Genomic DNA, 7,500 nt, shown 5'->3' with positions numbered 1-7,500 from the left:
CCGTAGGAAACCCGCAGCGGCCATAAGTGTTTTCGTCGTCTGCTCATTTTGAAGGTGAAAAATTTGGCGGGAAAAGGGGAAACGGCGTTATTTTTATTATTATTTTTTTACTTTTTATTTATTTTATGTGTTCGTGTGATTGGGAATATTATCTAACGAGTGGAGAAAGGTGGTTTTTAAGAATCTGACCTTGGAAGTTATGTGTGTGTTTGTTTTTACCTGTTATTACCATACAAGGAATTTCTTTAACATAAATAACGTGACTTTCCACTTTTATTTTCGTGTATAAAGTTTACACATTCATACACTCGACTTTCTAAGTGTATTACATCTACTTCTACTCATCTATACTCCCCATCTTTATCAATTTTCCTCCTTCCATCTTCCCTTTCGTTAAAGAGGAGACGAATGCGTTAAAAAGAAAACCAAAAATGGCGATTTTTAATTTGCAACCAAAATGCGCGCGAAACGGATGCAGAATGTTGCAAGTCATTCTGGTGTGTGATTATTGCGGTAAAGAATTTCATTCATCAATAGTTCATGTGCTCGTGTGTCTGTTGTTTGTTTGTTCTTTATTTTTTTATGTTGTTCTTCTGTTGTTCTTCTGTTTATCATTGTTATTATTATCATTATTATTATTGTTACTATCATTATTGTTGTTATTGTTGTTATATTGTTTTAGACTGTTGTTTCGTTGATATTATTATCATTATTACTATTATCATTATCATCATTACCACTGCTTTTGTTATCATTATTATTATTATTATTATTATTATTATTATTATTATTATTATTATTATTATTATTATTATTATTATTATTATTATTATTATTTATTCTCATCATATTACCATTCCCTCAATTTATCTTCGCGTTTCCTTTAATTCTTAATTCTTTATTTCATTCCTCATTTCACGAAACATTATAAACTTATATGAACAGATAAAAAAAATGAATATTAAACCACAATACAAAAATAAAACTCTATTTCTAATTCCAATTTCACTTTCAACGTAACTGTTTGTGTCTAAGTATATTTCACTTTGAAAAAAAAAAAGCATTTCTAAAGTACTTATGCATAAGTATAAACCGCTATTTGTTTATATCAAAGTGTGTTTTTTAGCTCACAAGTTCAAAAAGAAAATGTGTTTTTTAGCTCACAAGTTCAAAAAAAATGTGTTTTTTAGCTCACAAGTTCAAAAAAAAATGTGTTTTTTAGCTCACAAGTTCAAAAGAGAAATTAATAAATTAATTTTAGTTCCTTGAAACTCCAGTTAGTGCCAACGTTATGATCTGAATGCCAGTGCCAGTGCCAAAGTAAATTTTACATGTCCTATACGTGTATTTTTGCTCATCTACCTGTGCTGTGTCACTTATCTATTGTTGATTAGATCTACCTGTCAGTATATCTACTATTTTTTGTTCTACTTACCAGCCTGGGTAGTTCTATATTTGTTACGTGGTGTTCTGTGTTGTTATGAAGTTCTTTACGTCAGGTGCTGGTCTATATAAGTGCCTGTGTAGTGCTGCCTATCCTTCTGTGTGGATCTACCTATCCTCTGTCCATTTCTATCTATCCAATTTGCTTTTTTTATTTGCTGTACCTCCCTGCAGTGTCGTATTAATCTACTTTGTGGCTATCCACTTGTCTATCTATCTATATTACCCTATCCTTCACACATCCATCTACCTAACTAGTTATTTATATTATTCTATCCACGAAACTCCACCTACTTACCGAGTCTCACCTCCTTCTACCTACGTACCACCACCTATCCACTCCCCCTATCTCCCTCCACCTTCCTCCACTTCCACCCTCACCTCCTTCCACCTACACCTCCCTCCCTCCACCCCCCTCACTCCCACCTCCACCTCCTTCCACTTCTACCTCCCTCCCTCTCTCCACCTACACCTCCCTCCCTCCCACCATCACCTGCCTCTTTCCACCTCCCACCTTCACCTCCACCTCCCTCCCACCTCCACCTCCCTCCTCCCTCCACCTCCCTCCCCTCCACCTCCCTCCCTCCTTCCACCTCCACCTCCCCCTCCACCTCCACCTTCCCTCCCACTTCTACCTCCCTCCTCTCTCCACCTACACCTCCCCCCACTCCCACTCACACTTCCTCTCCACCTACCTGCCTCTTTCCACCTCCACCTCCCTCCCTCCCCCTCCACCTCCTCCTCCCTCCCTCCCCCTCCCACACCTTCCACCTCCACCTCCCTCCCACCTGCCTCCCTCCTCCTCCCTCCATCCTTCCCCCTCCCTCCCTCCCTCCACTTCCACTTCCACCTCCACCTCCCTCCCACCTCCACCTCCCTCCCTCCCACCTCCCTCCACCCCTCCCTTACACCTCTCTCCCTCCCACCTCCCACCTCCACTCCCACCTTCCACCTCCACCTCTCTCCCTTCCCCCTCCACCTCTCTCCTTCACCCCCTCCACCACCCTCCCTCCTTCCCCCTCCACCTCCCTCCCACCTCCACCTCCCTCCACCTCCCTCCATCCTCCCTCCTTCCCCCTCCACCTCCCTCCACCTACGAACCCACAGCCGACGAGAGAAAGGATAACCAACCAGACCGACCCAGCCTTACAGTCCCCCTCTCCTGCCAAAGCACCGAGGGAATATACGTGCTTCGCGACCGTAAATAGGAGAACGCAGGGAGAGAAGGGGAGAGAAGGGGAGAGAGAAGGGAGGGGAGAATGGGGGATAGGTGAGGGGGGGGGGTGAGGAGGGTGAGGAGGGGTGAGGAGGGTGAGACGTCCGTGGAGGGAGGTATAGGGAGGGGAGGGAGAGAGGGAGGGGAGGGAGAGAGGGAGGGGAGAATGGGGGATAGGTGAGGGGGGGTGAGGAGGGGTGAGGAGGGGTGAGGGGGGTGAGGGGGTATAAGGAAAGGGAGGGAGAGAGAGAGGGGGATAGGTGAGGGGGGTGAGGCGTCCCTTGAGGGAGGTATAGGGAAGGGGAAGGGGAGAGAGAGAGGGGGATAGGTAAGGGGAGGTGAGGGAGGTGAGGCGTCCGGTGAGGAGGTATAGGGAAGGGAGGGAGAGAGAGAGGGGAGACTGGGGGATAGGTAAGGGAGGTGAGGGGGTGAGGCGTCCGGTGAGGGAGGTATAGGGAAGGGGAAGGGAGTAGAAGGAAGAGAGGGGGATAGGTAAGGGGGGTGAGACGTCCGTGGAGGGAGGTATAGGGAGGTATAGGGAAGGGAGGGGAAGGGAGAGAGAGAGGGGGATAGGTGAAGCGGGTGAGGGGGGTGAGGCGTCCGTGGAGAGGGAGGGTATAGGGAAGGGGAAGGGAAGGGAAGGGAAGGGAGAGAGGGGAAGGGAGCCTGATACATGTCAAGGAAGGACGGGGGAAAGGTGATGGGTAGACACCATGCAACTTTATACGCAACGGGCATGGGGTGGAGGAGGGGGAGGAGGGGGTGTGAGAGAGGGGGGGTCTGTGTGCGTCTGTGAGTGTGGACGAACTGTCTAGGGGGAGGACGGGGTGAGAGAGGGAGGGGTCTGTGTGCGTCTGTGTGTGTGGACGTGTGTGTCTGAGAGGAGAGGGGGGTGCGTGTGTGCGTCTGTGTGTGTGGACGTGTGTGTCTAGGGGGAGAGGGGGGTGCGTGTGTGGACGTGTGAATGTGTGTGTCTAAGGGGGAGGGGTGGGGGGGTGTGAGAGGGGGGGGGGCTGTGTGCGTGTGTGTGTGTGGAGGGGTGTGTGGAGGGGGAGGGGGGGTTGTGGTGTGCGTGTGTGTGCGTCTGTTTGTGTCTAGGGGGAGAGGGGTGGAGGAGGAGGAGGGGGTGGGAGAGGGAGGGGCTGTGTGCGTCTGTGTGTGTGTGGACGTGTGTGTGTAGGGGGAGAGCGGGGGGGGGGGTGCATGTGTGTGTGAGAGAGGGGGGGGCTGTGTGTGAACGTGTGGATGTGTATGTCTAGGGGGGAGAGGGGGGGTTGCTGTGTGTGTGTGTGGGAAAGGGGGAGGGGCTATGTGCGTCTGTGTGTGGACGTGTGTCTAGGGGGAGAGGGGGTGCGTGTGTGCGTCTGTTTGTGTCTGGGAGGAGAGGGGGGGGGTTGCTGTGTGTGTGTCTGTGTGAAAAGTGGGAGGGGCTGTGTGTGTGGGCGTGTGTGTCTAGGGGGAGGGGAGGGGGGGTTGCTGTGTGTGTGTGTGTGAAAGGTGGGAGGGGCTGTGTGCGTCTGTGTGTGTGGACGTGTGTGTCTGGGAGAGGGGGGTGCGTGTGTGCGTCTGTGTGCGTCTGTTTGTGTCTAGGGGGAGAGGGGTGGAGGAGGGGTGGGGGTGAGAGAGGGAGGGGCTGTGTGCGTCTGTGTGTGGACGTGTGTGTCTAGGGTGAGAGGGGGGGTTAGCTGTGTGCGTGTGTGTGCGTGTGTGTGCGTCTGTGTGTGTCTAGGGGGAGAGAGGGGTGTTGCTGTGTGCGTGTGTGTGCGCCTGTGTGTGGACGTGTGTGTCTAGGGGGAGAGGGGGGTGCGTGTGTGCGTCTGTGTGCGTCTGTTTGTGTCTAGGGGGAGAGGGGGAGAGGGGGGGGTTGCTGTGTGTGTGAAAGGTGGGAGGGGCTGTGTGCGTCTGTGTGTGTGGACGTGTGGGTCTAGAGGGAGAGGGGGGGGGTTGCTGTGTGCGTGTGTGTGTGTTTGTTTGTTTCTTCGTTGACTTTCCTGTTTTGTTTTTTAAGGATTAGGATTGTTATTGTCTGTCTTTTTTTCTCTATTTGCCTGTCTGTCTGTCTGTCTGTCTGTCTGTCTGTCTGTCTCTCTCTCTCTCTCTCTCTCTCTCTCTCTCTCTCTCTCTCTCTCTCTCTCTCTCTCTCTCTCACTCACTCACTCACTCTCACTCTCTCTCTCTCTCTCTTCACTCTCTCTCTCTCTCTCTCTCTCTCTCTCTCTCTCTCTCTCTCTCTCTCTCCCTCTCCCTCTCCCTCTCTCTCTCTCTCTCTCTCTCTCTCTCTCTCTCTCACTCACTCACTCACACACACTCTCTCTCTCTCTCTCTCTCTCTCTCTCTCTCTCTCTCTCTCTCTCTCTCTCTCTCTCTCTCTCTCTCTCTCTCTCCCTCTCCCTCTCCAGCTCTCTCTCTCTCTCTCTCTCTCTCTCTCTCTCTCTCTCTCTCTCTCTCTCTCTCTCTTTCTCTTTCTTCTCTCTCTCCCTCTCTCTTTCTCTTTCTTCTCTCTCTCTCTCTCCCTCCCTTTCTCCCTCCCCCCCTCTCTCTCTCTCTCTCTCTCTCTCCTCGTTAAAGCCACCAAAGTTCACGAGGTCCATATAAAGATTATTACATTGTCTGTTTATGTGAAAACCACAAATCAGCTGTTTTTGTTTCAATGTTGTTTTTGTTTTTCGTAATAGAGAGGCATTCGCATTCCGAGAGTAATGCAATAGTTCAAAGGGTTAAATTCTAGAGGCAAATGTTTATAGATTTGATTGTTATGTGAAATACATTTAGTAATGTTATTACGTGCGGTATGATTCAGCTTATATCCATATCAATATATATATATATATATATATATATATATATATATATATATGTAAATATCAAATATATATGTATATATATGTATATATATACACGTGTGTGTGTGTGTTTGAGTGTGTGTGTGTGTGTGTGTGTGTGTGTGTGTGCATATATATATATATATATATATATATATATATATATATATATATATATATATATATATGTATGTATGTATTGTATATATATATATATATATATATATATATATATATGCACACACACACACACACACACACACACACACACACATACACACACACACACACACACACACACACATATACACACATATACATATATATATATATATATATATATATATATATATATATATATATATATATATGCATGTATATATATGATAAAAATGCATATTTTTCTTTAACATAAGGAATATTAGTTAATGATAACAATAGATCCATATATATGAATAGATATGAATATGAGATAGATAAATGAATAGAAATAGATAATTAGATAAATAGAAATAATAAACAGATAGAAAGAATAACTAAATATATGAATAGAAAGTAAATAGAATGATTCAATAGAAAGAATAGATAAGAATGAATAAAAAGAATAGATAAAAGATGAATAGAAAGAATAGATAAAAATGAATAGAAAGAATAGATAAAGTATGAATAGAAAGAATAGATAAAAATGGATAGAAAGAATAGACAAAAGATGAATAGAAAGAATAGATAGAAATTAATAGAGAGAAAAGATAAAAATGGGTAGAAAGAATAGATAAAAGATGAATAGAAAGAATAGATAAAAATTAATAGAAAGAATAGATAAAAAATAATAGAAAGAATAGATAAAGAATGAATAGAAAGATTAGATGAAAAATGAATAGAAAGAACAGTTAAAAGAATGTCAAAAACACCAGCAAATAAATAGACAGAATAGACAAATACATCAATAAAAGAAACATAAACAAATAAATAAAAAAATAGATAGAACCAGACCTTATAATAAAGCTTCTCCGAATATAATTAACAGGTTGATAACTTGATAACATATCAGCAATCATCTGTTTTGTCTCGTCTCTCTCAGCCTTGAACTTGCTGGCTGACGTGTCGGAAAACAGCTGTGGATATCAGCTGATTGGCGGCTTAATTTTAGGTTCTGTTTTTCCGTGTGTTTTTTGTGATTTAAAGTGTGTTTTTTTATGATGTTAATGTTTTATGTATAAAGGGTACATACTAGAGCTTACGTACATGCATTCGTGCACGTACACGCATACATATACTTACACAAGCACACGCAGGCACAAATACGCACGTACGAGCACACACACGCACGTACGCACACACACACACACACACACACACACACACACACACACGCAAGCACGCACGCACACACTCACACGCACGCACGCACGCACGCACACACACACACACACACACACACACACACACACACACACACACACACACACACACACACACACACACACACACACACACACACACACACACACACACACACACACACACACATACACACACACACACACACACGCACACACACACACACACTTGCGTTTGCGTATGTCCTTGTTCGTCTTCCTTTTTTCTTCCCTTTCCCTCCCCCTGTTTATTCTTTATGCGATTCCTTTTCTTACGTTAACATAATTTCCGCTGGGTTCAATTTCCTTCCACGCAACAGGAAATAAAGGGAAAAAAACATACGCAAATAAACAAAGACCGGAAGTGAACAGAACGAGCAAGAATAAACAGTGAGAACAGAAAAAAATAAAAACAAAAATAGACAGAAAGCAAGAAAAAGAAGAAAACGGGAAATGAAAAAGAAAACGAAGCGTAATGGAAGGGGAAACTAAAGAAAATAATACGAAATCAATCTTGGCACACAAGAATAATAAAAAACAATAATAACCACAAAATGGATAAATAAAAGAGAGGAACAACACAATATTAAGCAGAAACAACAAAACACGACCTTGGAAAGCCTGTGTTGACGTAATGGGC

General features: G+C 44.6%; 1 protein-coding gene across 1 annotated transcript in view; it reads left to right on the top strand.

Moving 5' to 3' along the window:
• LOC113828527 (UDP-glycosyltransferase UGT5) overlaps positions 1-7,500 on the top strand; it is a 43,917-nt gene that overhangs the window by 65 nt on the left and 36,352 nt on the right. The window contains exon 1 of the mRNA XM_070139895.1: positions 1-54. This exon is cut by the window's left edge and continues 65 nt beyond it. The gene's annotated coding sequence lies outside the window, so the exon portion shown is untranslated. The remainder of the gene's footprint in view (positions 55-7,500) is intronic.

This window comes from Penaeus vannamei, chromosome 26 (assembly GCF_042767895.1).
Source record: "Penaeus vannamei isolate JL-2024 chromosome 26, ASM4276789v1, whole genome shotgun sequence".
Classification (NCBI taxonomy): Eukaryota; Metazoa; Arthropoda; class Malacostraca; order Decapoda; family Penaeidae; genus Penaeus; species Penaeus vannamei.
This window is presented reverse-complemented; position numbering and strand designations above follow the sequence as displayed.